Source organism: Lupinus angustifolius, unplaced genomic scaffold (assembly GCF_001865875.1).
Source record: "Lupinus angustifolius cultivar Tanjil unplaced genomic scaffold, LupAngTanjil_v1.0 Scaffold_526, whole genome shotgun sequence".
Lineage (NCBI taxonomy): Eukaryota > Viridiplantae > Streptophyta > Magnoliopsida > Fabales > Fabaceae > Lupinus > Lupinus angustifolius.
In genome coordinates, this window is record NW_017727881.1 from 101,177 (window position 1) to 111,682 (window position 10,506).

The following is a 10,506-nucleotide window of genomic DNA, read 5'->3' on the forward strand; positions in this document are numbered from 1 at the left end:
ATGGCTATGATGAGACAAAATAAAAGGATGGGAGAGGAGATAAGAGATGTGAAAGAACGACTCGAGACTCAGGGACAAGCCTTGAAAAATAAAACAGAGACTGAAAGGGTGACTAGACTGGATATGGAACAAGCCATGGCAACAATCAGAGATTATCAAAAGGCCTTGGATCAGTCTCACATGAAAGAGGATGATTACAAAAGGTCGTTAGAGCAAGTGAATGAAGAAGCTTTCACCAAAGAAGCCCAACTAATGGATCAGATGAAGGAGTTGATAGACTCATATGAGCACCTAAGAGGAAATCAACAGATATGGGATGACAATTGGAGGAATAGTTTGGGAGAATGCGAAAGAGAAAAAGATCAATGGGAAGAAAGATGCCACAATATCATTGGAGGACTCGGGGACTTCGCAGACAATTGGTTAGTAACTTTCGAAGAGGCCCAACAGGAGTTTCATATGTATCTTGACACAGAGGTACGTCCAGCTATGGGAGCTCTTTTCAGTAGCTGCACTCGGTCGCCAAGAAACTCAAACGTTGGAGGTTGGAGTGCAATGGGGGGTTCTAGTTAGGAATATTTGATTTTGTTTATCTTCATTTTTTTCTCTTTTGAATAATAGATAGGAATGGAGGAAATCGACACATGTGATTCCCCTTCCTCGAATGATATTTTGCTTCATAATAAATAGTTTATTTTCCAAAATATCTCTCTCAGCCAAGTAAAGCTCACAAAAGCAACTAAAAAAAAATAAGTACAAAAGAAAAAATTTTAAACTACTCAAAGGACACAAACTTGGTCTTCCAATAATCTAAAGATTGTTGTCAACCGTAAACGAACTAAGAGATTACGCTCCTTAGTTAGCAAGATACGGGGGTTTATGCTGCTAGAATTAAAGATGCAATCTCGGTCTAAAATTTCCTTACTCCAAAGATTGTCATCAACAACATGTTAAGCTGATGGACTACGCTCCTCAAGTCATAACTGTGGGGTCATACATATGAAACAAGCAAAATGATATCTTTTATAAATTTGTCGTTTATTACAAATCAGTATTTTAAAAATAAATTGCATTCATTCATCAGATCAGCATTGCTCCACAACACCCCTATTACACCCGCCTTCAAGCTAGACAGATGGTTGAATCTATAGACTCCAGCCAGGACACCAGAACTGAATTAGCTGGTTTGAAAGAGCAGATGGCAGAGTTGTTTCACATCCTAAAAGCCATCCAGAATGAAAAAGAAAGGAACGCTACCACTGGGCCACAACCTCATACAAGTTCCGGAAATCCCAATCAAGGAGCTGGTACTAACCAACCTCAAGAAGGACATGACACCAACACAAGACATCAAACTCCACCAGAAGACTTAAATGACGATCCAGATTATGATCCTCCTAGAAGGACAACCAGGACCCGCACAAATGCCAATAATCAACAGAATGGGGGATACAATCAGGACGGGACCCAAAGGACTCCTCTAGGTAGCAATGCACCAAATATGGAAAAAGAGGAAGAGAAATGGAGTTCGATTGAGGAAAGATTGAAGGCCATTGAAGGAGCCAATTGTCCGGACCTCAAGAATGCTTTCGAGATGTGCTTGGTGCCTGACGTGGTACTCCCACACAAGTTCAAAGTGCCTGAGTTCGAAAAGTATAATGGGACTACTTGTCCCAAAAGCCATCTGCACATGTACGCCAGGAAGATGTCAGCATACCATGGGAACAACAAACTCTTGATCCATTGCTTTCAAGACAGTTTGGCTGGAGTGGCTACGAGCTGGTATATCCGGCTAGAGAAGACTCAGATTCGGACCTTCTTGGACCTGTCTAACGCCTTCGTCAAGCAATATAAGTACAATGAGGATGCTGCACCAGACAGAACTCAGCTACAGAACATGGTTAAGAAGCCATCATAGAATCTTAAGAGTACGTTCAAAGGTGGCGGGGACTAGCATCTCAGGTCCTTCCAAGGCTGGATGAAGAGGAACAATTGTCAATCTTCATTGACACCCTGCAAAGCCCATATTATGAACGCCTCATAGGTAATGTGACGACCAACTTTAATGCTCTCATTAAAGTAGGAGAAAAATTGGAAGGAGGAATCAAAAGCGGGAAGATTTCTGAAGAAGGTTCAGGCTTCGGAAAGAAGCCTGCTTTCATGAAGAAGAAAGATGCAGAGACCCACTTCGCCGCTGCAGAACCAAAAAGATTCCAACCTCGATACAACAACCAAAACAATTATCGTGCGCCCTCTCGGTTTGCACAAAACCAAAATCCAGTACAAAATCAAACAACAGTTCATAACCCACCAAACCAAAATAACAATACCTATTAGCCTAGACAAGGTTACACACAATATCCTAGAAACAACAACTACTACCAACAAGAGAGGAGGATGCCAGTGTTTGATCGAATCCCGATGACCTACACTGATTTTTTTGCCTATCTCCAAAGACAGGGGATGATCACACCGATCCCCGGAAAAATACCTGAGAACCCTGGACCATGGTATAATGAAAATCCCAATTGCGCCTATCATTCTGGGGCAGCAGGACATCTGGTGGAAGATTGTAGGGCTTTCAAATTTAAGGTTCAAGACCTCATCAACGCCAAACGAATTGATTTCAGGGAAACCAGACCCAACATAACTGGAAATCCTCTACCTAACCATGGCAATCAGGAGGTAAACTCTATTGAAGCAAAGAGTGAGGCTGCAGTTATCGACAAGGTTGAGAAGGTGAAGATGCCCATGGGGTTCATCTTCCGAGAAATGTGCAGACAAGGTTTATTAGAAGTTGTTACCCAAGAGACAGATGACAGTGAAGCAAAAAGTTGTGAAATGCATGGATGTCTAGGTCACAATTTAGAAGAGTGCAAAGAATTCAAGATGCTTCTTCAGAAAATGATGGACTTGAAACTAATAACCATAGGCGGAAGGTCCTCATACTGTGAGATTAATGTCATAGAGAAGAGTCAAAAGGAAACACCTATGTATACGCACGTATGAACCAGTCATAAATCCACCTGGGGGTGTTCAGACATATTTTTCTCATAGACAATGGGAACCGTACATCCGACAGATGGAACCTATGATAATCGGAGGGGGGACCCCATTCCCTTATGAATCAGAGAAGGTTGTGCCGTGGGTTTATAAAGAAGAGCCAGTAATGAGTCATTCTGCAGTTACCAACATTGTTGGAAATAGCAGGGTTACAAGGACCGGGCGCATTTATGTCCCGCCAGAGATTGAAAGGGGTCCATCTGGAGCCACCAAAAGTAAAGAAAAAGTGCTAGAGCATGTAGAAGAGGATGTCGAAGTGGCATTACTTGAAGGCGTCTCTAACGAAGAGGCTTATGAGTTCCTCCAGTTCATCAAACAGAGTGAGTACAAAATAGTGGATCAGCTTAATAAGACTCCAGCGAGGATATCTTTTTTATCCTTACTGACGAGCTCCGAGGCTCATAGAAATGTATTGTTAAAAGTATTGAATCACGCCCATGTCAGCCACGACATTACAATTGATAAATTAGGAGGGATAGTCAACAATATTGTCGTAGACAATTATATATCATTTTGTGACCAAGAGATCCCTTCTGAAGGCACCAGACATGTTCGTCCCCTGCATATCTCAGTGATGTGTAATGACTGTGTGATTGGAAAAGTCCTCCTAGATAATGGGTCGTCACTTAATGTTATGACAAAGAGAACTTTCTCCAGATTGCCGGTGGATACCTCCTACTTGAGGGCTAGTTCAATGATTGTCAAAGGTTTTGATGGATCTCGTAGGGATGTGATGGGGGAGATGGAGTTGCCTATTAAGATAGGGCCATGCATCTTCAATATATTGTTCCATGTGATGGACATCAATCCAACATATAGTTGTTTGTTGGGGCGTCCTTGGATTCATTCCTCAGGAGCAATACCGTCTACTCTGCATCAAAAGGTGAAATTCATAGTGGACGGAAGGCTTATTACAGTTTCAGGAGAAGAGGATGTAATAGTGTCTCAGCCGTTTGACGCCCGCTACATAGAGGTGAATGAGGAGGCATTGGAAACATCATTCAAAGGCCTCGAGATATATCAACCTGGGAAAGGATTGGGAAAGTATGGACAAAGTTGCAAGGAAATCATAATTCCCAAGGCTAATAAAGGTAGATATGGTTTAGGGTATAAACCAACACGGGAAGACAAGCTCCGAACTGCAGAAGCAAGGAAAGGTGAGCGTCTGGCTCGGCTAGGGCAATTTGGACATGAGAATGTGGCAAGGCTTCTAATACCACATATCAGCCAATGCTTTGTCAGCGGCGGTGCCCGATCCTCAGGAATGGTGGCCACCGTGGAAGAAGAAGGAATGAAGGAAGAGTCCGGGTTCGTGTACAAGTGTCCCCCAGGCACCTACTTGAAGAATTGGCATGAAGAGTCACATGCATCAGTTACTTTAGGACCAAAGTAATAATTTAATGTAGTTTTTAAAGCCATGCCCCAGGCTATTAGACATTGTCATTTTTATGTTTTTTTTTCAACAATAAGGGCTCATTTGTTTCAGTATTTCCATTCAAATCAATAAAGATCAATCTTTTCGATCATATCCATATGTCTCTTTTCCACTTTTTATTATTATTGCATGTTTAAAGATCAGAGTAAAATAAAAACAAAGAAAAAATAAATAAAATAAAAAAACCAAATCCATGGGGAGCTGACTTAGTCATCCCCATGATGCAGATCCGATAGCGACTCTGAAACTGAGGGCCATGCTAGTAAGCCCTCGTCCAGTCCTGACCAACCTATCCACCAAGTGGAGGAAGACAGTGATAATGAATGGGAGGCCACCCCTGAACTGCTTAGATTGTTAGAGCAAGAAGCTAGAGAAATTCAACCACACCAAGAGCTCGTCGAGCTTGTCAACCTAGGATCTGAGAAAGATAAGAAAGAGGTGAAGGTGGGCACCATAATGGATGGTAAGGAACGAGAACGACTAGTTCAACTTCTACATGAATTCAAGGACGTATTTGCTTGGTCGTATGAAGAGATGTCAGGACTAGATCGAAGTATAGTGGAACACAAACTACCGCTAATGCGCACCTCTAGGCCAGTGAAGCAGAAATTGCGAAGAATCAAGCCAGAGATCTCCCTAAGGGTCAAAGAGGAGGTAGAAAAGTGGTTGACCGCCGGGTTCGTTAAAGTTGCTGAATACCCAGATTGGGTAGCCAACGTGGTAGCTGTGCCAAAGAAGGGAGGAAAGTTGAGAATATGTGTTGACTACAGGGACCTCAACAGAGCCATCCCGAAGGATGATTTTCCGGTGCCGCATATAGATGTTTTAGTTGATAGCACCGCTGATCACGCACTCTTCTCGTTCATGGATGGATATTCGAGGTATCATCATATCAAAATGGCGCCAGAGGATATACACAAAACCACATTTATTACCCCATGGGGTACCTTTTGCTACCAAGTTATGCCGTTTGGATTAAAGAACGCTATGGCTACATATCAAAGGGCCATGGTAACTCTTTTCCATGACATGATGCACAAAGAGATAGAGATCTATGTAGATGACATTATCTGTAAATCCAAAACTAAAGGAGAGCATGTAGACAACTTGAGGCACCTGTTTGAGAGATTAAGGAAGTACCACCTTAAGCTGAATCCAACGAAGTGCAGTTTCGGAGTGAAATCAGGTCGAGTCTTGGGTTTCATAGTCAACCAGAAGGGTATCGAAGTGGATCCAGAAAAGGTGAGAGCCATAATTGAAATGTCGTCACCTCGAACAAAGAAGGAAGTCAGGGGGTTCCTAGGAAGATTGAATTACATTTCTAGGTTCATCTCCCAACTGACATCCACATGTGAGCCAATATTCAAGCTCCTAAGGAAGAACCATGCAGTGAAGTGGAACGATGAATGTCAGTCAGCATTTGAAAAGATAAAGCAGTACTTGACAAAACCTCCAGTTTTGATGCCTCCAGTTCCAGGGTGACCGTTGATTCTATATCTCACAGTACTTGATGAATCAATGGGTTGCGTCTTCGGGCAACATGACGAGGGTGGAAGAAATGAGCAAACCATATACTACCTGAGCAAGAAATTCACAGCTTGCGAGATAAAATACTCCTTGTTAGAACGAACATGTTGCGCTTTAGTTTGGGCATCTCGCCGGCTAAGACAATACATGTTAAGTCACACTACTTGGCTGATATAAAAAATGGATCCCATCAAGTATATTTTCGAGAAGCCCATGCTAACAGGAAGAATTGCTAAATGGCAGGTACTATTATCTGAGTATGACATCGCCTATGTGACACAAAAAGCGAAAAAAGGGAAGTGTCATTGCTGACTACTTGGCCAACCAACCCTTAGATAAACTGGGGCATTTGAGGTATGAATTCCCAGACGAGGACATTATGGCCTTATCCGATGAGTCAAGAGAAGAAGAAAAATGGACCTAGTCTTTGATGGTGCTTCCAATGCATTTGGTCATGGAGTGGGTGTCGTTTTGGTATCGCCAACTGGGAAGTTCCTTCCTTTTACTGCTAGACTATGTTTTGATTGTACCAATAATGTGGCAGAATATGAGGCCTGCATTTTGGGACTAAGGGCCGCTATTGACTCGAAAGCCAAGATCCTAGAAGTATTTGGGGATTCTGCTCTAGTAATCCATCAGATAAAAGGAGAATGGGAAACTCGTGACGGCAAATTGGTGCTTTACAGAGACTACATCCTGAAATTGGTTAGCCAGTTGGACCAAGTAGATTTGTATCACATCCCTAGAGAAGATAATAGGTTGGCTGATGCATTGGTAACCTTGTCTTCAATGTTCCATGTTGGTGGAGACAGCTTACTACTTTTTCAGATAAGAGACAATACTGAACCTGCTTATTGTAATGTAGTCGAAGAAGAACCCGATGGTAAACCATGGTATCACGACATAAGGGAGTACTTAAGAAATCAAGCTTATCCTCCCAATGCCTCAGAGAACGATAAAAGAACACTCAGAAGACTAGCCACAAACTTCTTTTTGAGTGGAGATATCGTTTACAAAAGGAATCATGATATGGTGTTTCTCCGATGTCTGGAAGCCAAGGAAGCTCAAAAAATGGTGGAAGAGGTACATGAGGGAACTTTTGGAACCCAGGCAAACAGACATGCTATGGCCAAGAAAATCGTGAGAGCGGGTTATTTCTGGCTAACAATGGAGACTGACTGCTGCAACCATGTGAAGAAATGCCATAAGTGCCAGATATATTCTGATAACGTCAATGCACCTCCGACTCCCTTGAATGTTTTAACGTCACCTTGGCCATTTTCTATGTGGGGAATGGATGTCATCGAACCCATAGAATCGAAAGCCTCTAATGGACATCGATTCATCCTGGTCGCTATAGATTACTTCACTAAGTGGGTGGAGGCGAACTCGTATGCTAGTGTGACCCGGAAGGTGGTTCTCAGGTTCATAAAAAGGGACTTGGTATGTCGTTATGGGTTACCAGACCAGATCATCACCGACAATGCGACCAACCTGAACAACAAGATGATGGCCGAGATGTGTGGAAAATTCAAAATAAAACATCATACATCTTCGCCATACAGACCCAAAATGAATGGAGCCGTGGAAGCAGCCAAAAAGAACATCAAGAAGATAATTCAGAAGATGGTGGTGACTTACAGAGACTGGCACGAAATGCTACCGTTCGCCCTGCATGGTTACCGTACTTCAGTCTGCACTTCTACGGGGGCCACTCCATACTCCCTGGTTTATGGTATGGAGGTTATTCTTCCACTTGAAGTAGAGATCCCATCCCTAAGGGTCTTAGCAGAGGCAGGTCTGAACGAGTCAGAGTGGGTTCAAGCTAGACAAGATCAATTGAATATGATAGATGGTCGAAGATTAACCGCAATTTGTCATGGACAGTTATATTAGAAAAGAATGATGAAGGCTTATGCGAAGAAGGTTCGGCCACGCTAGTTCAGGGAAGGGGATTTGGTGCTAAAGATGATCTTACCAATCCAGAAAGACAACCGAGGGAAGTGGACTCCAAATTACGAAGGGCCCTATGTTGTCAAGAAAGCTTTTTCTGGCGGAGCCCTAATCCTAACAGACATGGATGGGGAAGATATGCATCTCACAATAAATTCAGATGCAGTAAAGAAGTATATTGCCTAGGGGGTACTTCCAACAAAAAAAAAACATTCGTGCATCGGTCGCAGTATTTTTACCATTTTGCACGAAGGAAAATGATGTAAGCTAAACTCATATGGTGTAGACCTCATACAGGTTGTCTTGATCACAGAAGGCGATTTTTGTAAATCCAAAACATTTTGAAGATACCCCTAGTCACCCCTCTGAGCTAAGACGATATGAAAGAAGTTCATTCTAGAAAAGAAATACCTTTAAAAATAATATGAACCTGGGGAAAGGGTAGTTTTCCAATAAACCTTCATAGAGTCTAAAAGAAAGGATGATATCACAACAGGAAAGCCCGCTAGGAAATTCAATAAATTCCTAGGCAAAAATTAGGGTACATATTAAGAAAAACTCATAAGAGAAATACTACATAAAGTTACCTACTGAAGAAAGTAAAAGATAAACATCCAAGCCAAAGTTAAACTCTAGAGAAGGATTGGAAATAAGATTATGGAGATTATGGAGAAAGGTGGAGGTGGGAAATACATTATTTGAGCCATATATCTATTCTTTCTTAGCCATTAGCCAAGCCATGTTACAAGCTCTAAAAGTCCTTGTTGAGATTCGAACGTATGAGGTACACACCAGGGTACAAAATAAACTCACTCCAAATAAGTTTGTGCATATCTTTTTCAAAACTTTTACATATTGCGATCTTTGCACACACAAAAAAATTTAAGAAAATAAAAGTTTCCAATAGCCCGTTAAGTTGAAAACCCGAAAGGGCGACTTAAGCAAAAATTAGGGACGACAAAAAGAAGAAAAAAGGAAGTACCCCTCAAAACATGATATGTCAACGGTTCAGAAGTTTAAACATTCCTAGAAACTGGGGCAGAATTTGGAGTGGTTCGAGATAGTACACCTTCTTCTGGGGCAAATTGAGAATGGTTCGAGAAATCCATCAAATAACATCGATCTCCTTCAGGGAAATCAATAATAAGAATGAAAATTGGGTCAAATTTGTTTAGAAAAATCTTTCCCTAGGTTAGAGCAATATCAGAATCAGTTGCAAGGTTTGGGACCAAGGCTATGGTTTAAAACAAGCTTGTATGACTTTTATTTTTAGAAAGCTAAAGGAAAACAAATAAATTTGGTTTTTATATATATATACATCTCTGGGTCTTTCAGTATGCAAATCATTTTCCAATAAATATAAAATACTTTACAAAAAGATTGATCAAAGTCTTTAGTCCATCTTGATGCATCGTTCCTAAAATAGCATGAAAGGGGACACAAACACGAATCCCGACAAAGACAAAATTCAGATCTCTTACCAAATTCCAACAGGTATAGTGTTAAGGGGTGTTGCGGTGGCAACATAGAGCTTTCCAATAAGCATAAACAAACATGTATAACCATATCATTCAAAGCATGATCATACCTATACACGAATATCGACATAGGCCTAATGCATCACAAATTAATCAGCGCATATAATACAATCATGCATTCAAATGTGTATTTTATGCATCTGAGTTGCTAAAAAATCACCATATGACCCCTAGTGAGTTATATAAAAGAAATTATAAATAAATAAAAAACAATCGCTTCGGCAGCATGGGTGCCTCAGCAAATCCCTGAATCCCTTCGGCAGCATGGGTGCCTCAACAAATCCCTGAATCGTTTTGGCAACATGGGTGCCTCACCAAATCCCTGAATCATTTCGGCAACATGGGTGCCTCAGCAAATCCCTGAACCGTTTTGGCAGCATGGGTGCCTCAGCAAATCCCTGAATCCCTTCGGCAGCATGGGTGCCTTAGCAAATCCATGAATCCCCTCGACAACATGGGTGCCTCAGCAAATCCCTGAATCCCTTCAGCAACATGGGTGCCTCAGCAAATCCCTGAATCGTTTCGGCAACATGGGTGCCTCAGCAAATCCCTGAATCGTTTAAGCAGCATGGGTGCCTCAGCAAATCGTGCATCACGGCAAACGCAGGAACTGCCTCAACAAATCCCTAGTCCATCACGGCAAACGCGAGAATTGCCTCAACAAATCCCTGGTCCATCACGGCAAACGCGGGAACTGCCTCAACAAATCCCTGGTCCACCACGGCAAGCGCGGGAACTGCCTCAACAAATCCCTGGTCCACCAGTAAAGCATCGATCTGCTTCATCAAATTAGGTACCTATCCTAATGGCCCTTTTCTGAGTCTCAACAAAAATAGCGTTCATTTCTTTACTGGTCACTTACCATGATAGCTCTCAAACCTTGGTTTGTTTACTATCAGGTAAGTAACAAGTAAATAAGGGCAGCTGTGAACACCCATTTTTGTCCGGCCTAAAAAAAGGTCCAAACAATTTTTAAATAAAAAATAAATT

At 41.9% G+C, this 10,506-nt stretch overlaps 1 pseudogene; it reads left to right on the forward strand.

Annotated features, from left to right (window-relative positions):
* Positions 1-8,164, forward strand: LOC109341619 (annotated as a pseudogene).
* The last annotated feature ends 2,342 nt before the right edge of the window (positions 8,165-10,506 follow it).